We start from the raw sequence: 23,146 nt of genomic DNA, 5'->3' as shown, positions 1-23,146 counted from the left end.
GCATACCCTGCTCTTTCTGATGCAGTGCACCACAGCAAACTCTAGTTCAGCCATAGATGTGTGCACCCTAAAGTCCAAACACACTTTCTCTGCAGCCTCAGCTGCATTGGACAGTGAATGAATGGGAAGTGTTCTGTGCTCAACGGCTTCTCGTTAATTCACAAACTGAAGCATAGTAAACACATTTTACTATGCTTCAGTTATGAATTAACACAGTGAGTGAGTGTGTTCACTGTGTTTATTCAAAAAAGGAAGGGGCCAGTAAATGACATAGTTGCTAGCCCCTTCCCCCATTCTTCATTCTGAAACATCCCCCAGTTAAGGGCCTGTTCATGCAAGCAGCTGCCACTTGTAGAAACTAGCCCCATGCGCACATTATGTGCGAACAGTCATAGACAGATTTGTACCCTGTACATCCCAATAGCTGGCTCCACTGCTGTTCGCATGTAAGCGCTTATACTAGCAGTTACATGCCAATGGGATGGGGCGTCTCACCGGTTTGGTTTGTCCCTATGGTTGATGGCTGTACGGCACACTGGACACAGCTTGAACTTGTATATGGCCAAAGCACAGAATGCTGCTGTGTCCAGATGCTGAGTTTAGCTGCTTCTGAATGCTGCAGTGTAATGAAATGCCCTGTACACACGATAGGATTTTCCTACGACAGAACCGTGGATTTTTTTTCTGAAGGATGTTGGCTCAAACTTGTCTTGCATACACACGGTCACACAAATGTTGTCGTCGTCAAGAACGTGGTGACGTAGGACGAGCTGGGAAAAATGAAGTTTAATAGCCAGTGCGGCTCTTCTGCTTGATTCCGAGCATGCGTGGACTCTTGTGTGTCAGAATTGTGTGCACACGATCGGAATTTCCAACAAGTTTTGTTGTTGGAAAATTTGAGAACCTGCTCTCAAACATTTGTTGGCGGAAAGTCCGACATCAAATGTTCTATGGAGCCTACACACGGTCGGAATTTCCGACAACAAGCTCACATCCAATATTTGTTGTCGGAAAATCCTATCGTGTGTACAGGGCATATGAGTTTTTGTATATATTTTATTTACTATGTTCAGAACAAAAAAATATATATTTGAATCAGGTAAATATAAAAAATCCCAATCAATAGTTAATGTTTACCATGTGAAGCCTGCAGGTGGTCATCTCAAGCCATCAACACCAGCTTTCTGAAAGCTATTTGACAGCTATGTCAAGAATAGCCTGGTGAGCCGATAGGTGGATATAAACGGGCTTCTAATTACAGGAGATGCTTCTGGTTTCACGTATCAGTTGTGATTACTGGGCTGCTACATACAATGTGATAATGAGTACTTTCACCACTCTGAGTCCTCCACTGGGCTGTGGAGCAGAGGAAAGGATCAAGATGCACTAAATGACCTGCTGTGACCAACAGGTATGTATTGTAGGAGGTCCCTCCATTCTGGTAAGGAAGCGCAGATATCACCCCACCTGTACATTCTCCGAGCATTTTAATGGCCACCTTCCTATTTTATGTTTTAAAAACAACCCAAAGAGCAAGTTTTTCTTAGCAGAGACAGAATTGTGTTCTGGATTAAAGAGGAACTTCATCCAAAAGTGGAGGTTCACTCTTAACCCCCCCCCCCTTCTCTATCATATTTTGATTTTGGGGGGGGGATCTAGTTTTGGCAGGTTGCCGCTCTCACTTCCGCTCGGATTACCTAGAGAATCGGAGTGGAAGTTCAGCCCACTCCTTTCCTGCCCGCAACCTTCTGGGATACGTCACAGGTCCCAGGAGGCTCACCCATACGCAGTGGAGAGCCGGCTGTGAAGCCGCGAGGAGTCACAGCCAGCTTCCCACAGTTAACGTGTCAGGCCCGGGGACCCCGAAGACCTGCACAAACCAGCCCAGGTAAGGACAGGGCTGGATCCATGAACAGGCGAGTGTCTATTTAAGAAAAGACAGTAGCTACAGTTTTCTGGAACCTGGCTGAAGTGTCTTTTCAATGAGTTTACACAGACTGATAGCTAATACAACAGACAGGCAAATAAAAGTGATACTAAACACACACTGTTTATTTTACATTGTCCCTTTTATTTCTGTATGTGGATGATTGCACTGTAATTATTTTAATAAAAAAAGCAAAAACATCTAAGTCCCTTTTTGCTAATTGATATACAGCTGTCACATGACCCAGCTCTTTCCCAGCCTGTCTGCAGGGAAACAGTGGCAGGTGGAGCTTCTAGTCCTCTGCTGCTGGTCACATGTTCAAAATAAAAAAAAGAGTAAATATAAATAAATAATTTCAATAAACTGTTTTCAATTCACATACAAATATATATTTGAAATAAAATCTTTATTATTTTGTGGAAATAACATGGTGTGGGCTAATTTCTGCTAGTCACAGGCTGTGTATTTTTGGTAAAATAGAGCTAATTTATTGGCTTTTAGGGCAAGCTACAGTTGAGCTCTAAATATATATTGCCGGAATATTGTTATGACACCATGCATTTGTCATTTTCCATAGAACCTCACAAGAAGCTTTGCAATAACTCTGGAAAATGTGGATTCTGGTCAACCAGCCCTAAAGGAACTGTGGAATGAAAAGAAAAACGCACAATAAAATGTTGCAACTGTACACCACTTACCTGGTCCATCCATACATATCAGATGTGGCCTTCATTGTCTGTTGTAGATGTATTATGTATGTTCATCCTGAAAAAGAGAAGTCCTTCTGGCCCAATCTGATGGGCACTGCTATCTGTAATACTGGATTAATGAAAGATGCGCCTGATTAGCTTCTATGGATTTTATCAAAGTATAACTGGAGCTGGAAATGATGTATGGGCAGACTCATAGTAAAATTTCTGGTATTTGTAGATTAAGCTATTTTAGTTCTTCAGAATCTTCACTGATTGGTTTGTTATTGAATGTAATACGGTGGGGTTGAAGGTGAGCACTGCCTACTGGGAAGTACTGCCTTCTGTAAAAACCTTTAGGTACTTAGGGATCCTGTAACGAGTGGTAGAAAGACGGTTTGCAAAACCTTTTAGGTCAATGCAGGGGCTGCAATTTAGAGACACTCTATAGGGGGAAAGCTTGAGCTTAAATTATTGAAAAGACGACTTGGGGTCTTTTACATCCCTTCCTTCACCAGGTGCCATAACTTATGAGCTATGGGTAATGACCGAATCAACGAGCTACTGGATTCAAACATGATAGATTGAGTAATGTGGCATCTTTGAATTAATATGAAGAGATATACGGTACCAGGTACATTTTCAGAAAGCCCCAGAATACACCAATAGCATTTCCTCTCTAACTACCTTGGAAACCTTTAGGAAGCATTGCAGCTGTATGTTAAAGTGATTGTAAAGTCTCTTTTTTTGTCCCATAAAAATAACAAACATTTCATACTTACCTGCTCTGTTGCAATGGATTTGCACAGAGCAGCCCCGACCCTCCTCTTCTCGGGTCCCTCTTCTGTGCTCCTGGCCCCTCCCTCCTGTCGAGTGCCCCCAGAGCAAGCAGCTTGCTCTGGGGGCACCCGAGCTGTGTCACAGCTCCCTGTGTCCATTCAGACATGGAGCCCCGACCCGGCCTCATCCCCCCTCCCCTGATTGGCTAGCTGACTTTGATTGACAGCTTCGGGAGCCAATGGCGACACTGCTATGTCTCAACCAATCAGGAAGGAGAATCTCGGATGGCCGAGGGATTCGTGGACAGAGAGGGGGGACAGAGAGGGGGCTCAGGTAAGCATTGGAGGGCTGAGGGGGGCTACTGCACAAAGAAGGATTTTTTATCTTAATGCATGGAATGCATTAAGATAAAAAACATTCTGCCTTTACAACTTGATGGACTTTGTGTTGGACTTAATGGACTTGTGTCTTTTTTCAACCTTACCAACTATGTAACCCCTTTAAGTGCAACAACACACAAGTTTACAAACACTAAGTTTTCCAAAAATGATATATCAGTTTTGAGTAGATGCAGTGCATCTGGAAAGTATTCACAGTGCTTCACTTTTTCCACATTTTGTTATGTTACAGCCTTATTCCAAATATAATTAAATTCATTATTTTGCTCAAAATTCTACAAACAATACCCCATTATGACAACGTGAAAAAGGTTAGTTTGAAATCTTTGCAAATTTATTAAAAATAAAAAATGAAAAAAATCACATGTACATACTGTAAGTATTTACAGCCTTTACCATGACACTCAAAATTGAGCTCAGGTGCATCCTGTTTCCACTGATCATCCTTGACATGTTTCTCCAACTTGATTGAAGTCCACCTGTGGTAAATGCTGCTGATTGGACATGATTGGGAAAGGCACACACCTGTCTATATAAGGTCCCATAGTTAACAGTTCATGTCAAAGCACAAACCAAGCCATGAAGTCCAAGGAATTGTCTGTAGACCTCCGAGACAGGATTTTATCGAACCACAGATCTGGGGAAGGTTACAGCAAAATGTCTGCAGCATTGAAGGTCCCAGTGAGCACAGTGGCCTCCATCATCTGTAAATGGAAGAAGCTTGGAACCACCAGGACTCTTCCTAGAGTGGGCCGCCCGGCCAAACTGAGCAATCAGTGGAGAAGGGCCTTAGTCAGGGAGGTGACCAAGAACCCAATAGTCACTCTGACAGAGCTCCAGTGTGGAGAGAGGAGAACCCCCCAGAAGAACAACCATCTCTGCAGTACTCCACCAATCAGGCCTGTATGGTAGAGTGGCCAGACAGAAGCCACTCCTCAGTAAAAGGCACATGATAACCCGCCTGGAGTTTGCCAGAAGGCACCTGAAGGACTCTCAGACCATGAGAAACAAAATTCTCTCATCTGATGAAACAAATCAGATTTGATCCATGTATGGACAGGCTGATTGTACCCAAGTCAATCCATCGATTGTGTTGGGTACAACCAATCTGCCTGATTTTTTTACATTCAATTGCTGTTGGTGGCTATCGTCGCTAGCAGTAATCACCATGTTCTGCCAGCCGGGAGGCTCCCTGTGTCCACCTGCGGGCAGAACACAGTGGCGCTGCGGGAGGCATTACCCCATCAACACTGAATATGTTGACGGGGGAATCGAGAGATTTTCTTTCCTTCCATCCATGGTGGAAGGAAAGAAATTTGCATAATCTATGGGCTGCTTTAGAGGATGCAATCCCAAATCTGCATGAGAGATACATAATAATGTACAATGTACATAACAATGTTCAATGTACATAACAATTAGCATGTAGAAATGAAAATGTTACGTGAACAATTGATTTCGAGTAAATAGTACAATAATTCATGATGTGTTTTCCTACAGAAATTATACTGTCGTTTCCCTTTAGAGCAATACTAGTCACAAAAATTGTTGAGTTTTATTTTTTACAGTGAGTTACAAGGAAATATGATTCAGATATCAAAGGTCCCCCTCAATTCCTCATTCCAGCCTCCCGGAGCAGCTTTAGTATTCATCTAATTAGCATGCAGTCCATAATTTTACTTTTCTGTAAGAACCTTTGAGACTTAATTGGTTTGTGCATCTTTGCATGTATCTATGCTTCCTGGCTGCATATAAATCAGTTTTCTAAGAGTCAAGTGTGAAGAGCAGAAAAAGTTCAGACGTTCAAGGGAAAACAAAATCCAAATGCATGTTTATTTCTAATATAGCTTATGGTGGGAATGGGAATACAAACATCTTCTATTGTGTATAGTATAAGTGAATGAAGAAATGCAGGGGAACAAAAAACAATGTGACATTTTCTATTTTCTGATATTCCTATTATTCATAACTGGTAACTTCTTTGAAACAATTTACGTTTTTATGTTTTTTTTTTTGTTTTTGTTTTTTTCAACAAATGTACCATAATAAATGAGGCCTTGTAGTGCAGTATGCAGACTAATATTGAAGTACTTTAACTCTTATATAAAAAAAGACAGCAGAATTTTTTTAAAGCCCACCCCTGACCTTTACCTCCTTCATACTTCCCTACTGCTCTGCAGCCTTAGCTCTGTGTATTTCCTCGGTGGATCTACTCAGTATTAGGTGGGTGGTTACAAAGTTATGGCAGATCAGTGTACACTATATTGCCAAAAGTATTGGGACACCTGCCTTTACATGCACATAACCTTTAATGGCATCCCGGTCTTAGTCTGTAGGGTTCAATATTGAGTTGGCCCACCCTTTGCAGCTATAAGAGCTTCAACTCTTCTGGGAAGGCTGTCCACAAGGTTGAGGAGTGTGTCTATGGGAATGTTTGACCATTCTTCCAGAAGCACATTTGTGAGGTCAGGCACTGAAGTGGACGAGAAGGCCTGGCTCACAGTCTCCGCTCTAATTCATCCTAAAGGTGTTCTACCAGGTTGAAGTCAGGCCAGTCAAGTTCCGCCACCCCAAACTGAATCATCCATGTCTTTATGGACCTTGCTTTGTGCACTGGTGCGCAGTCATGTTGGAACAGGAAGGGGCCATCCCCAAACTTTTTCCACAAAGTTGGGAGCATGAAATTGTCTATAATGTCTTGGTATGCTGACGCCTTAAGAGTTCCCTTCACTGGAACTAAGAAGCCAGGCCCAACTCCTGAAAAACAACCCCACACCATAATCCCCCTTTCACCAAATGATTTTGACCAGTGCACAAAGCAAGGTCCATAAAGACATGGATGAGCGAGTTTGAGGTAGAGGAACCTGACTTGTCCTGACCTCAACCTGACAGAACACCTTTGGGATGAATTAGAGCAGAGACTGTGAGCCAGGCCTTCTCGTCCAACATCGACTGACCTCACAAATGTGCTTCTGGAAGAATGGTTAAACATTCCCATAGACACACTGCTAAACCTTGTGGACAGCCTTCCCAGAAGAGTTGAAGATGTTATAGCTGCAAAGGGTGGGCCAACTCCATATTGGACTAAGACCGGGATGTCATTCAAAGTTCATGTGCGTGAAAAGCAAGGTGTCACAATACTTTTGGCAATACAGTGTATATTCAAATTGTAAAACGTGTGATCAGCTTTAGTCATTGAGTAAAGCATTTCTTAGCAATAGCACTGGGTAAAGGTTTAGCCAAAACATTCTTAGCATATTGTATATTGTATCTAATAGCTACATCCAGTACCGTCCTCTCTTTTTAAGATGGCACCAAAAAGGTGAACTACAGGGGTGTTCAACCTACGGCCTACAGGACACATGTGACCCAACACAAAATTGTAAACTTACTTACTTTTTATAAGTTTTATCTTTTCAAAGAAAAATCTCCCATTCTTCACAATCACGCCTTATTCATGTCTTTAGTTTTCGGCAGCACCTATATTTGTGAGCAACTATTTTTAAGGATGAAGCACATAAAGGGCAAAATAGAGAGAAAATAACTGATGAGCACATTAAGAATTCATAGAGAATTACTACTACATCCATCAAACCAGATGTTGATGGGTTAATTTATCAAAAACCGTGTCAAATATCGCACTAGTTTTATGTTGCCCCCTTTTACTTTTGTAATAGAAAATATTACAGAAAATGAAGCTTTATTACTCAGATAGGTACATTATCTATATCAGTGATCATTAACTTGTGATTTACCCAACTTTTTCTGCTCATCACCTATCCTTATTGTTAGTGGATTTTATGTGTGGCCCAAGACAATTGCTCTTCTTCCAATGTGGCCCAGGAAGGTCAAACAGCTGGACACCCCTGGTGTACTACATGGTATTACTTCTGCTTCATATTAAAGTGAATCTATCATAACTTTGTGGCAGCCCATGGTGCCATCTTCTTCTAAAAAAGTTGTTTGCCTGGCTGTCATTTTGACCATGTGGCTTCAATATTTTTTAAGTCACCAGCCTGGAAGATGTGTGCATGGAACATCAGGTACGTCTTTGTATCAGATTAACCACTTAAATGCCGGAAGGATTTGCCTCCTTAAAGTGATACTAAAGGATCATTTTTTAATTTTTTTTAAAATAACAAACATGTCATACTTACCTCCACTGTGCAGCTCGTTTGGCACAGAGTGGCCCCGAACATCCATTTCTGGGGTCCCTCAGCGGCTGTTGCGGCTCCTCTCCGCATTAGATAGCCCCCTTGGAGAAGCGCTCTCCTGGGGGGTTACCTTGCAGGCGCACTCCCGATTCCATAGAGGCCGAATGCAGAACTCAGCCCTGCCCCCCTGGTGCCCGCGTCATTGGATTTGATTGACAGCAGCGGGAGCCAATGGCTGCACTGATATCAATCTATCCAATCAAGAGCCGGGAACCCGTGGAGAGAGGGACGGCGGGGACACGCCGACGGAAATTCGGGGCTCAGGTAAGTAAAACGGGGGGGCTGGTGACTGCAAGGTGTTTTTTCACCTTAATGAACCTTTACAACCCCTTTAAGGACCAGGATATTTTTTGCGATACAGCACTGCGTCGCTTTACCTGACAATTGTGCGGTCGTGCAACGTTGCACCCAAACAAAATTGATGTTCTTTTTTTCCCACAAATAAAGCTTTCTTTTGGTGGTATTTGATCACCTCTGCGTTTTTTTTTTCTGCTATAAACAAAAACTATTTTGAAAAAAAACTATATTTTTTACTTTTTCTATAATAAATATACCAAAAAAACAAACAAATCATAAGTTTAGGCCAATATTGTATTCTACATATTTTTGGTAAAAAAAAAAATCGCAATAAGCGTATTGTGATTGGTTTGCGCAAAAGTTATAGCATCTACAAAACAGGGAATATATTTATGGCATTTTTGTTATAATTTTTTTTTTTTTACTAGTAATGGCGGTGATCAACGATTTTTAGCAGGAGCTGCGACATTGTGGCAGACAGATCGGACACTTTTTTGGGACCGTTGACATTTAAACAGCCATCAGAGCTAAAAATAGCCACTGATTACTGTATAAATGTCACTGGCAGTGAAGGGGTTTACACTAGGGGGCGATCAAGGGGTTAAGTGTTCCCCAGGGAGGTGTTTCTAACTGTGGGGGGAGTGTACTGACTGGGAGTAGAGAGAGATCGCTGTTCCTGATCATTAGGAACAGCAGATCTCTTTCTACTTCCCTGACAGAACGGGGATCTGTCTGTTTACAGATCCCCATTCTGACTCTCTAAGGAGCAATCGAGGGTCGCCGGCGGACATCGCGGCCGCCAGCCACGTGCATGGCCTCCGGCGTCGCAGGCAGGCGCACGCTCCCCCTAGCGCAGCCGACGAACAGCTACGGCGATTCGCGCCACCGCTCCAACCTGCCGAGGTAAAGTGGCTAGTCAACAAGCGGTTAACGAGCAAAAGTAAGCAAGATGATCAGCATGAAAGTCAATCAACTAGAATTTTCAAAATAAGAGGTGAGCAATGTTAGCCTGCAAATTTCTCTTTGTTTGTCTTATTTAATATTATTCAGGATTTATGCAGTGCCAGCAGTTTGTGCAGCAAAACATGGGGAATGACTTGTCATGCAACTTTAGGCATCAAAGTCGCACAAGTGTGTATGGAGCCTAAAGGTAATAGCTGTAGGGATTAGCTGATGGAGAATGTCAAATTAGAGTTTTTAGGTAAAGGTTGGGCAGGCTTTACTGAAGAGATGCATTTTCAGGAATCATCTTAGTAGGAGATAGCTAAAAAAATTGGAGTAGAGAGTTCCAGAGGATGGGAGAGGCTCTGGAGAAGTCCTGGATTTTTTAAATATTTTTATTAAAGCCAAACTAAACCCTCCTATCCTTTTCAGCCAAGGAAGCTGCTATCTTAGCCTCTATGATTTGCAACTGCCATGGTACTGCACATGTGATCAGTTATAACACCAGCCATTTGATGGTTTGACAGTTTGGTTGAATGCACAAGCAAATGTGACAATTAACATTTCCAAAATGCCAGGAATATAACTGTTTTTTGAAACTGTTAAATTGGTAGGATTAGTTTGTTTTAACCTGATTGTTACATAAGTAAAGAAGGTTAACCTTCATTTTACCCTAGAAAAAAACGAAGCAGTTCAGTAACTCAGAACCTAGATGTAATCACACCCAGCACTTTAGAATCCAGGTATTTTGTGCACAATTGTTACAAATACATATATGGATAAAAATAAATTAAAAAACATGTATTATATTCTGCTGGTACATTTACTTTATCATACCTCCCAACTTTTTGAGATGGGAATGAGGGACACCTATCAGCAAAAGTATGCAGGCATAGGACACACCCCTTGCCACGCCCCCTTAAAGGAGAAAAAAAACCAAGATTGGTTAAACCCACAAGGGCTTTTTTTTACCACGTCTATTCCTTTATATTGGCTTTTGGAATTTACAAATGCAGCAATTTAGAAATCAGATGAAAGGTTTAGCATTGGGAAACACTTTTTGATAGATAAAAAGTGCATTTTATATACAGCTATATAGATCAGACCAAAATGAGGGACAAATGAGGAGGAATGAGGGACAGAGGGACATTGCTCCAAATCAGGGACAGTCCCTCGAAATCAGGGACAGTTGGGAGCTATGCTTTATTATGATTTTATTTCCAAGAAACTTCTACAGCACTTCCTGAAAAAGTAAGTAAAGAAGTACTTTTTGCAATTGGAAAGGACCCGGGGAGTTCTGAATGTGTCTAACGTTCTTTAGTTTATGACTAGCATCATGCAATGCCTAACACATGGGCAGGGCTGAAACCTGTTGAGTGCCACTTCCAAAGGCACAGCCACATCATCAAGCAAGAATGATGGGAAAGAATGAAAAGCTGAAGAAAAATTGCAGTGACAGGAACACACATATTTCCTTCCCTTGTATGCCTGCCATGGAGACGCACAATGCATCAGAGGCAGGCCGAGCTGTGCTCCTCTCTCCCAGCAAATCTACTGTCAGCTATTCAATTCCACTGCTGCCAACACAGAGCCGCCAGCCAGAAAGTCTAGTCACCCTCCTCCTTCCTCCCATCTCAGCTGTGTCCTAGACCATGCCTGCTCTCTCTTCTCTATCGCAATAACATGGATCCTACTACTGGAAATGTGTATAGCTCTCCACACTCTACTCACACCTGAGCGTAGCTGCTGCAACTCATTATTTATTTTTTTTTAGCTTTTTTTGTGTTTTTTAGCGGAGCATTTTTGCAGTGGCACCATTCATTTGAATGGGCCTCCTTCCGCTCCAAAAACGCTCCAAAGAAGCTCATGTAGCAAATTCTGGCACAGAGCCAGTAGCGTTTGACATTGCGATTTTTGCCTCAATTGTAGCTCGACAATCACGGCAAAATCTCATCACTTTTGGGGTGCCATTAACCACTTAAGCCCCGGACCATTTTGCTGGCCAAAGACCAGAGCACTTTTTGCGATTCGGCACTGCGTCGCTTTAACTGACAATTGCACGGTCGTGCGACACTGCACCCAAACAAACTTTACGTCTTTTTTTTCCCCACAAATAGAGCTTTCTTTTGGTGGTATTTGATCACCTCTGCGGTTTTTATTTTAGAGCTATAAACAAAAAAAGAGCGTCAATTTTGAAAAAAACGCATTCTTTTTTGCTTTTTGCTATAATAAACATCCCCAAAAATATATAAAAAAACATTTTTTTTCCTCAGTTTAGGCCGATACGTATTCTTCTACATATTTTTGGTAAAAAAAATCGCAATAAGCATTTATTGATTGGTTTGCGCAAAAGTTATAGCGTCTACAAAATAGGGGATAGTTTTATGGCATTTTTATTAATATTTTTTTTTACTAGTAATGGTCGTCGATCAGCGATTTTTATCGTGACTGTGACATTATGGCAGACATGTCGGACAATTTTGGCGCAATTTTGGGACCATTCCCATTTACACAGCGATCAGTGCGATTAAAATTGCATTGATTACTGTGTAAATGTGACTGGCAGTGAAGGGGTTAACACTAGGTGGCGATGAAAGGGTTAAGTGTGTCCTAGGGATGTGTTCTAACTGTAGGGGGGATGGGCTAGCTGTGACACATCACTGATCATAGCTCCCGATCACAGGGAGCTATGATCAGTGACACTGTCACTAGGCAGAACGGGGAGATGCTTGTTTACATTAGATTACATTTACTCTCCGTGAGACGATCGCGGGTATCCCCGCGAACATCGAGTCCGCAGGACCCGCGATCCTACTCACGGAGCTCCCGGCCGGCGTGTGCGCGTGCCGCCAGCGGCACGCATGCGATGGCACGGCGGCAAATTCAAAAGGACGTACAGGTACGCCCATTTGCCCAGCTGTGCCATTCTGCCGACGTACATCGGCGTGCGCCGGTCGGGAACCGGTTAAGAAATAATGGCATCACAAACGCATCCAACATTTTGCCGTGATGCTGGAATCGTGGGCAGAATTGCTGCGATTCCGCCCGCAATTTAAATCGCCTAGGTGTGAACAGAGCCTTAACCGATTCCATACCGGGCCAATTCTGGCATTCTTCTCCTACATGTAAAAACCATCATTTTTTTTGCTAGAAAATTAATCAGAACCCCCAAACATTTTATATATTTTTTTGGCGGAGACCCTAGAGAATAAAATTGCAGGCATTGCAATTTTTTATGTCACATGGTATTTGCGCAGCAATTTTTCAAACGTGATTTTTTTGGGAATAAGAAAACACTTTCATGAATAAAAATACATAACAGTAAAGTTAGCCCAATTTTTTTATATAATGTGAAAGATGATGTTATGCCAAGTAAATAGATACCTAACATGTCACGCCTTCAAATGTCAAGTAAATAGATACCTAACATGCCACGATTTAAAATTGCGCACACTTGTGGAATGGTGCCAAACTTTGGTACTTAAAAATCTAGGCTATTTTAGGCTACACTTTCAAAATTTGTACAGGTTACCAGTTTTCTTGCACTAGAATTATTACTCTTGCTTTCACGTTCGTGGCGATACCTCATGTGTGGTTTGAACGCTGTTTACATATGCGGATGCAACCTACGTATGCGTTCACTTCTGCGTGCGAGCAGGAGGGGACAGGGCGCTTTCTTTTTTTTTATTGTTTATTTTATTAGAATTTTTTCATTTTACACTTTTTTTTTTGATCACTGTTATTCCTATTACAAGGAATGTAAACATCCCTTATAATAGGAGTAGGGCATGACAGGTCCTCTTTACAGATCTCACCTCTAGGCTGGAAAGCCTGAGAGCAAAAAAAAAAAACGATCTCGGCTTCCCAGCCGAAAAAACATCAGTGTTTACATCTGCCGAGGACGGACGTAACGTCATAACGTTGCGCCTGGCTTCCGAAGGTCATAGCGATTGCCAGGGACCATCTGGTCCGCGGTATTCTCTTTGGATAAGTGGCGGCCACTGGCCAATACATGCCTGCAGCTACAGGCATCATTTAGATATATCCACTGAAAGCCCAAGACGTCATATGATGTTCTGCAGTATGGAAGTGGTTGAGGTGTAACACCACTTGTCAGAAAAGTGCGATATAAAAGTGAGTATAAATCACAGCTGAATTGCAATCGGTCTTGTATTTAGCTGTACCCCCCTATTATCTGAATAAATGTATCCCCCTATAAGGGTACATTCACATGGTCAAATAGCAACGGCCACTGCTAGACAGCAGCTTTTAGATTTTTACTGTGTACCAATCAATGCCCATTATCTCCCCTGTACACCTGTAACCACTCATCTGAGCAGTTACATGCGAATAAAGCCTCTGACCAACCCTGGACCCAGCCAATGTGAGTCCAGAGTTGGCATTTCTGCAGAGCATAGGTGTGCACAGTGGGTGTGCCAGGTGTGCCGGGGTACACCCTAATCACTCGGTGTGGTGCCAATTCCCCCTACTACCCAGGCTTTTCCCCATGTTGCCCCCCCCCCCCCCCAGTGTTGCTGGCTTGCCTCCTTTCCTCTCCTCTCCTCTCCCCCTGGCTGCTGCGGGGGATGTTTCAAGATGGAGAGTGGGGGAAGGGGCTGACCAATAAGTCATTTACCGGCCCCTTCCTTTTCTAAATGAACACAGTGAACACACTCACTCACTGTGTTCATTCATAACTGAGGCATAGTAAACTGTGTTTACTAGGCTTCAGTTTGTGAATGAACAGGGGGCCGCTCAGCACAGAGCACTTCCATTCATTCACTGCCCAGTGCAGAGAAAGGCATGTGTGTTTGAGCTTTGGGGTGCACACCCTAATGCAATAGGCTGCGCACACCTATGCTGCAGAGATTTGCCTTGACACAAACTGGTGTCAGCTAATCGCTCAGTTTGTATGCAGGCATAGCACAGAGTGTTGCTGCATCCAGAGGTGATGTTTAGCTAACTCTGAATGTAGCAAACTATCCAGATCCCATCACCCATGTGAATGTAGCCTTAGCAGAGAGGTATGCAGGCCATACATGGTCGAATTCAAAAAGAATTTTCTTTCGAAAATCTGAACTTTTGTGCGTTTTGTGATCAGATGGCGCCACCATTGATTTCGAAATTCGATCAACCAAGCCCTCAATTTCACCTCATGTTGCTACAGAAAATAATTTTCGTGGCTGAGAATCTTCTTTTTTTTCTGGGAATTTTCTTTTCTTGCACTCATACGCATTTCTTTTCGATTATATTTCTCGCACAATTCTCTTATTGATTAGAAAATCATGAGTTTTTCAAAACATTTCCAACATGCCCGATCACTCAAATTCGATGCCGGCTCAAAAATCGGCCATTGCTGCAGCCCACTACATAGTTACATAGTTACATAGTAGGTGAGGTTGAAAAAAGACACAAGTCCATCAAGTCCAACCTATGTGTGTGATTATGTGTCAGTATTACATTGTATGTCCCTGTATGTTGCGGTCATTCAGGTGATTATCTAATAGTTTCTTGAAGCTATCAATGCTCCCCGCTGAGACCACCGCCTGTGGAAGGGAATTCCACATCCTTGCCGCTCTTACAGTAAAGAACCCTCTACGTAGTTTAAGGTTAAACCTCTTTTCTTCTAATTGTAATGAGTGGCCACGAGTCTTATTAAACTCTCTTCTGCAAAAAAGTTTTATCCCTATTGTGGGGTCACCAGTACAGTATTTGTAAATTGAAATCATATCCCCTCTCAAGTGTCTCTTCTCCAGAGAGAATAAGTTCAGTACTTGCAACCTTTCCTCATAACTAAGATCCTCCAGACTCTTTATTAGCTTTTTTGCCCTTCTTTGTACTCGCTCCATTTCCAGTACATCCTTCCTGAGGACTGGTGCCCAGAACTGGACAGCATACTCCAGGTGCGGCTGGACCAGAGTCTTGTAGAGTGGGAGAATTATCGTTTTATCTCTGGCGTTGATCCCCCTTTTAATGCATGCCAATATTCTGTTTGCTTTGTTAGCAGCAGCTTGGCATTGCATGCCATTGCTGAGCCTATCATCTACTAGGACCCCCAGGTCCTTTTCCATACTAGATTCCCCCAGAGGTTCCCCCCCAGTGTATAGATTGCATCCATATTTTTGCCACCCAAATGCATTATTTTACATTTTTCTACATTGAACCTCATTTGCCATGTAGTTCAAATGAAAATTCTTAGATAAGATTTTCAATTGAAATTCTACTCCATGTATGGCTGGCCTCAGTTCATAAGATCAAAAAGCCGGCAACTTGATAGCTTATTCGTTGTAAAACTTTATTTGAGCACTACAGCAATTGCAACATCATTAAAATGCTAATGCATTCCGGACAGCTTTTTGATCTTATGGACTGAGGCCAGCCATACATGGAGTAGAATTTTGAATGTTACAGCCTGAGCACCGACACTCCTCATACATCTCTTAACACTGCGGTAAAGCTTGGGTGAGTTCCTTTATGGCTGGCCTCAGTGTTATTGGTGAAGCTGTATTAGTATGCAGATGTGCAGACTGCTGCCGATAACACCCACTGACAACCATGGTGACTGAATGGTGCCACCAACCCAACATTTCTTGCATGTACAGTCCCTGGGAGTCAAAGCCCTCCTACCCCCAGCCCAGTCTTCCCCTGGCCATGGAAAAAAAACTATATGGTGGGACTTGAGCTTTAAATTGTTTTATATCATAAAGAATGCAACAGTTTTGTTGATATCAATATTGTGCCCTTGAAATGTGATTTGTGCTGTTGCAACAAACCAGGAGCTTCTGCCCAAATACACCATAGTACATATCCACCGGCGCAGCATCAGGAGGTCGCAATGGTGACACCACCCTTTGCTCCAGGGGGCTTGTGTGGCCTGCCTGTAACAGTTGGTTTTACACCTGAACAGGAGGGGCTGTATGGAAGTTTTATCCAGGAAACAATCCCCCCCCCAATTTCCTCCTGCAGCCTGCTTCTCCTCCTCTCCATCCCACTGGCATTCAATGACTGCAGGAGGAAAATGGAGAGGATCGGTTCCTGTATAGAGGGGCGCTTATAGAAATCATGGGGCCCCGTACAGCCTACCTGATGGGGCCCCCTTCAGCTCCGGCCCTGGTCCCTCCTTCAGCCCCACCCCTGGCCCCTCCCCAGACCCCGCCTTGAAGTAAAGTGCAGGTTTGTCTTCGAGTGATATTTATCTTTCTCCAGCCAGTTATAAGTTTGATTATCAAAAATAAATACTGTGATGATATAAGAGATGGTCAGAGATGGTCAGAGACTGCAGACCTGATACAAGAGATGGTCAGAGACTGCAGACATACTACAGGAGATGGTCAGAGGCTGCAGACATACTACAGGAGATGGTAAGAGACTCTGGAAATGGTACAAGAGATCAATGCAGCCTCACCAGTGCCCATCAATGCAGCCTCACTGTGCCCATCTGCAGCCTGATCAGTGCCCATCAATGCAGCATCACTGTGCCATCAATGCAGCATCACTGTGTCCATCTGCATTCTTACTTTGCCCATTTCATCCTCATCAGGCTCACTGCAGCCTCACTGTGCACATCAATGCAGCCTCACTGTGCCCATTTCAGCCTCATTGTGCCCATCTGCAGCCTCACTGTGCCCATTTCAGCCTTATCAGTGCACATCCATACAGCCTCACTGCGCCCATCAATGCAGCCTCACTGTGCCCATCTGCATTCTCACTGTGCCTACTTCATCCTCATTAGTGCACATCAATGCAGCCTCAATGTGCCCATTTCAGCCTCATTGTGCCCATCTGCAGCCTCACTGTGCCCATCTGCAGCTTCACTGTGCCATCAATGCAGCCTCACTGTGCCCATTTCAGCCTCACTGTGCCAATCTGCAGCTTCACTGTGCCCATCTGCAGCCTCACTGTGTACATTTCAGCCTCACTGTGCTAATCTGCAGCCTCTCTGTGCCCATTTCAGCCTCACTGTGCCAATCTGCAGCCTCACTGTGCCCATCTGCAGCCTCACTGTGTACATTTCAGCCTCACTGTGCCAATCTGCAGCCTCACTGTGCCAATCTGCAGCCTCACTGTGCCCAACTGCAGCCTTACTGTGCCCATCTGCAGCCTCACTGTGCCCATCTGCAGCCTCACTGTGCCCATTTCAGCCTCACTGTGCCCATTTCAGCCTCACTGTGCCCATCTGCAGCCTCGCCAGTACCTTGATTACACAGAGTATTACACAGGAATCTCCCTCTGTGTCATGGAGCTGGGGTCTGAACTGTTTGTTAGCCGTCCACTGTAACAAAGCTCCATCTCTTAGATCATGACAGACGGAACACTGATTTAATTTCCCTGCATTGGATCAGTATTTTGTCTATCACAATCTAGTTACAGTGAGTGGACGGCCGCCGAACAGTGTGTAATTAGTTACACAAGCGGACGGAGGGAAAGGCAGGAGGACTCGGCACTTAGATCGGCTCTGTGCGCCGCTGCAGGAGGAGCGCTGGTTGGAGAATTTCTTTTTCTATTATGCATACATTCGTCTGTCAGATTGCCCGAGCCCCCCTGCTGGCAAGGCCCGGTACAACAGGGCCAGTTGTACTGGTTTATCAGCGGCCCTGCCTGTATATGCCGCCCCCACCGCCCCTCCTATCCAAGTGACTCTTATTTCTGCTACCCAGGCCCCCTGTGTGCTCCCCTGGTCCCCTCTCTTCTCTCCTGCCAGCTACTGTAGAAGATGTTTCAGGAAGGAGAGAACGGTGAATGAATACATGAGTGATCGTTACCAAACGCTCCTGTGTTCATTCATAACTGAAGCATAGTACATTGTGTTTACTATGCTTTGGTTTGTGAATGAATAGGAAGCTCTGCACAGAGCTATTGTTCATTCATTCTGTGCAGCCGAGGATGAAGAGATAGAGATTGAGCACTGCAGGGTTGATTTACTAAAACTGGAGAGTGCAAAATCTGGTGCAGGTTCTAACTTCAGCTTGTTTCTATGCAGAGCTGCACCAGACTTTACACTCTTCAGTTTTATTAAATCAACCCCTATGTTCTTAATTCCCTTTCTCTGTCTCAAATGTCATCAGGGGTCTGCTTAGACCTCTGATACTTCACCAAAGCCCCCCAACAGAGCTGCTAACAAATGTAAAAAAATTTTTAAAAAAATATGAAAAAATGTTTAAAATAAAAAGTTTCTTTTTTTAGAAGCATTGATAAAGAAATAAAAGCAAATTGTTTATATATTTTTTTTAACAAAGCTTTCCTAATTACAGAAGGGAGTATTTAGGTTGTAAGCTTGTTGTTTGCTGCCTGGGCATATTCAGCAATTCAGTATGCTATGTTAAAGCAGTAATACATCCAAAATTAAACATATATTATATTGCAGCCAGGGCAGCCATCAGAAATGTTGTGGCCCTTACACAACTTTAGGCCTGGGCCCCCCGGTCCTGACCACTAACATTCCCCAGGACCCACCCACTGTCCGCCCCACTGAATCCGCGCATCGGCCACCCACTTTTTTTTAACACTCTTACAACTTACTATATGAAAATGAATCCAATCCATTAAAAAACACATCCCCATATATTCAGCAAAGAGATGGCCCAACCCAGCAAAGAGACATCCCAATCCAGTAAAGAGACAGACCCATATATTCAGCAAAGAGACATCCCAACCCAGCATAGAGACATCCACATAAATTCAGCAAAGAGACAACCCTAATCCAGCAAAGAGACGTCTACATATTTTCAGCAAAGAGACATCCCAATCCAGCAAAGATACATCCCCATATGTTCAGCAAAAAAAACATCCCAATCCAACAAAGAGAGAGCCCCATATAATCAGAAATGAGACATCCCCTTCCAGCAAAGAGACATCCCCATCCGGAAAAGAGACATCCTCATATATTCAGAAAAGGGAAATCCCAATCCAGCAAAGAGATGGCCCAATCCAACAGAGACATACCCATATAGCAAGGAGACTCCACAGAACAGGCCCACATCCAGCAACATTGTCAATCAATTTACCATTGTGATGTCTAACAACTTGTCTCCAGACCAGTCCACAGTGAGCACTGAGCAGTCCTGCAGGCTACACGCAGTTCAGCTCTTCAACACGGCTGAACTGCAACTGGTGTGGTGCCCAAACCAGCATCTGGTCTGCAGGGAGAGGTGGAGTGCAGATGATATCACTCCACCTTCCCCCTGCTACAGGACCTAAGTGAGTTGCATTGGCTCACTTGGTGGCCGCCCTGCTTTAGCAATTGTTAGTTACTACAGCAGCAACAACTCATTGGTTGGGGCCCGGGCAGATGGGCCCCTCAGGACACTCGGGCCCCTACATGTGAATGGGCTGTCCCCCCTGATGGCTGCCCTGATTGCAGCTTACCCATTCTGGCTGCAGAGTTTTAGGTTTTCTTTCTTCTATTTTTATCTGGTGATCCAGCTAGTAAGTCTGTAATTTTTCAAAAGAACAAGCTTTCCAGCAGAATGTATCGGTTACAGAGATGATAGCTTTGTTAGCTGGAGTTTGGCTTCAATTTGTTACTGTATATTTTTTTCTTTTTGGTACCTTTTTTTTTGCATTTTTTCTTTGGGACCTCCGTCCACGGCGAGGTAAGTCACTTCTGCGGTTGCATCATGCCCTCCTCCTCCCCCCACTGCCTTCTGGAACCTGTGTATGTCCCAGAAAACATTGGCAAAACAACACTCCCAAAGCATAACCTCCTCCAAACACGGCGAGTTGAGTTGATGCCAAAGAACTTGATTTCGGTCTTATCTGACCACAACGTTTTCACCCAGTTCTCCTCTGATTCATTCAGATGTTCATTAGCAAACTTCAGACAGGCCTGGACATGTGCTTTCTTGAGCAGGGGGACCTTGCGGGTGCTGCAGGATTTCAATCCTTCACTGCGTAGTATGTTACCAATTGTTTTCTTGGTGACTATGGTTCCAGCTGCCTTGAGATTATGTAGTTCTGGGCTGATTCCTCACCGTTCTTATGATTATTGAAACTCCACGAGGTGAGATCTTGTATGTAGCCCCAGACCAAGGGAGATTGACAGTTATTTTGTGTTTCTTCCATTTACGAATAATCGCACCATCTGTTGTCATCCTCTCACCAAGCTGCTTGGCGATGGTCTTGTAGCCCATTCCAGCCTTGTGTAGGTCTACAATCTTGTCCCTGACATCCTTGGACAGCTCTTTGGTCTTGGCCACGGTGGAGAGATTGGAATATGATTGACTGATTCTGTGCACAGGTGTCTTTTATAAAAGTAACATGCTGAGATTAGGAGCACTCCCTTTAGGCTGAGTTCACACCTAATACCGATGCGGCTCCCAGCACGTTTCCTGTGCGTCCCCGTTCACCGTTTCAGGTCCAATTGCAGCCCAAATTTTTTCGCTGAATTCGGACATGAAACGGACCAAAAGATGCACAGGGCTCCTGTGCAAATTCACACCAGAGAGGCAGGGAGATATGTGAACCAGCTCCATAGAGAGCTGGTCAAAATCTCCTGCTATTAAGATAAGATAAGATTTATTGTCATTGTAAAACAATTTGGAGTAGCCCTTGTTATAGTCCTCCCTATCCCTTCTAGCTTCATCACTTTAGGATTATGGTACCCATAAATTGAACAATTCCCAGTTTAACCCCTGTGGCAACATCTCGTTATTGTAAAACAAATCACAATGAAATTACATTTCTACTCCACACATTATTCATACATCACTTTTTTCAACCATGCATTTACCACATAGGATTTAATTATACCAAAAAGTGTATAATATATATAAATAATATATAAATATATAGAAGTGTCCCCATATAAAAGTGCCCTCATATTAAAAAAAACAAAAAACTAAACAAGACAATAAAATAAAACAATGTGACCTCTTTCATTTCATTTCTGCATTGATAGCCTTAACAGCCCTGGGAAAGAAGCTCTCTTTAAATCTATTTGTCCTTGTTTTAATCACCCTAAAGCGTCTCCCAGATGGCAATAATTCAAAGAAATGACAACCAGGTCTTTCACTATTTTTCCTGCTCTACAAAGGCAACGAGTCTCATATATTTCTCCACATCCAATTCACAATGGTGTGAACCCAGCCTCAAGGCGGATTCCCTCATTGCATGTCTCACTGCCCTATGCGAACTGCTTGGAGTGTCAATTGAAAGTTAATGACACCCCCAAATCAGTTTGCATATCGCAGTGCGAACTGCAAATTCAGACAGGAATAGGATCGCATGGTTGTGAACATCCATGCGATTTGATTCTGCTGAAAAAAAATAAGGGTCCTGTGCAAGTTTGGTCCGAATGCGATGCAATTTCAGCCATACTATCTGTATGGCTGAAAACGCATCGCACAGAGATCGCATGTGATTTGCAATGCGGTGCGAATCACATCCGATGTCGGAAATCGCACCATCGGGAACCGGCTCTAAGAGAGGGCTCCTAATCTCAGCTCATTACCTGTATAGAAGACACCTGGGAGCCAGAAATCTTGCTGATTGATAGGGGATCAAATACTTATTTCACTCATTAAAATGCAAATCAATTTATAACTTTTTTTAAATGCGTTTTTCTGGATTATTTTGTTGTTATTCTGTCTCTCACTGTTAAAATAAACCGACCATTAAAATTATAGACTGATCATTTCTTTGTCAGTGGGCAAACGTACAAAATCAGCAGGGGGTCAAATACTTTTTCCCCTCACTGTATTACATATTTTTGGTTTTGGGTTTAATATGGCTTTAAATAAAGGCAGGATGTTCTTTCTAGGTTACATCAGGTGTTCAATCCAGTGCCAGAATATCTTCTTAAATGTTCCTTAAATCCTTTTGGTAAACAATATTTTTTCCTAGTCTCATGCTATGGTGGTTACACATTAATTCTCCCTAGAGATTAGTACATTTCATCTACAGTATCATCATGACACATTAATCATTTGTGTCCACACACAGGATCATTTTTCCCAACTGGAAATTTGTCCGCAAAATTAACTGCAATTTTTTTTAACTTGACACTAATTGACTCGCCTAATGCACAGATCTCCAGATTCTGGCCAGTGCCCACATCCGGCCGCTACAAGATTTTATTTGGCCCACAGCTAGGGCCAGATCTGTATCATCAGACCTCAGTGGGCAGCCTGAGGATTCAGATCAGTTGGTCGCTACTTCTGATAAAGACCCTGATGTAAGAAGGGACTCTGATAAACACCCTGATGTAAGAAGGGACTCTGATAAAGACCCTGATGTAAGAAGGGACTCTGATAGAGAATCTGATGTAAGGGGGGGGCACTGATGTGAACGGGAGGCTTCTGATGTGAAGGGGGATTTATGATGTGATTGGTGGGCTTCTGATCTAAAGTTATTTCTTGGAGCTTGTTTTTTCATTCAATTAAATTGTATTTATTTATAAAACAGTTTTTTTTGGCCTGCGATGAAAAGGACATTGGGGTTGATTTACTAAAACTGTAGAGTGCAAAATCTGGTGCAGCTCTGCATGGTAGCCAATCAGCTTCTAACTTCAGCTTGTTCAATGAACCACTTCAGCCCCGGAAGGATTTACCCCCTTAATGACCAGTCAATTTTTTTCGATACGGCACTGCGTGGCTTTAACGGACAATTGCGCGGTCGTACAACGATGTACCCAAACGAAATGTATGTCCTTTTTTTCCCACAAATATAGCTTTCTTTTGGTGGTATTTGATCACCTCTGTGGTTTTTATTTTTTGCATTATAAGCAAAAAACGAGCAACAATTTTGAAAAAAAAAAAAAACAATATTTTTTACCCCGATAAAAAATGTAAAAAAGCAAATGTATTCTTCTATACATTTTTGGTAAAAAAAAATCCAAATTAGCGTATATTGATTGGTTTGCACAAAAGTTATAGCGTCTACAAAATAGGGGATAGATTTATG

The sequence above is a fragment of the Aquarana catesbeiana genome, linkage group LG06 (assembly GCF_042186555.1).
Source record: "Aquarana catesbeiana isolate 2022-GZ linkage group LG06, ASM4218655v1, whole genome shotgun sequence".
Lineage (NCBI taxonomy): Eukaryota > Metazoa > Chordata > Amphibia > Anura > Ranidae > Aquarana > Aquarana catesbeiana.
Note: the sequence above shows the minus strand (reverse complement) of the source record.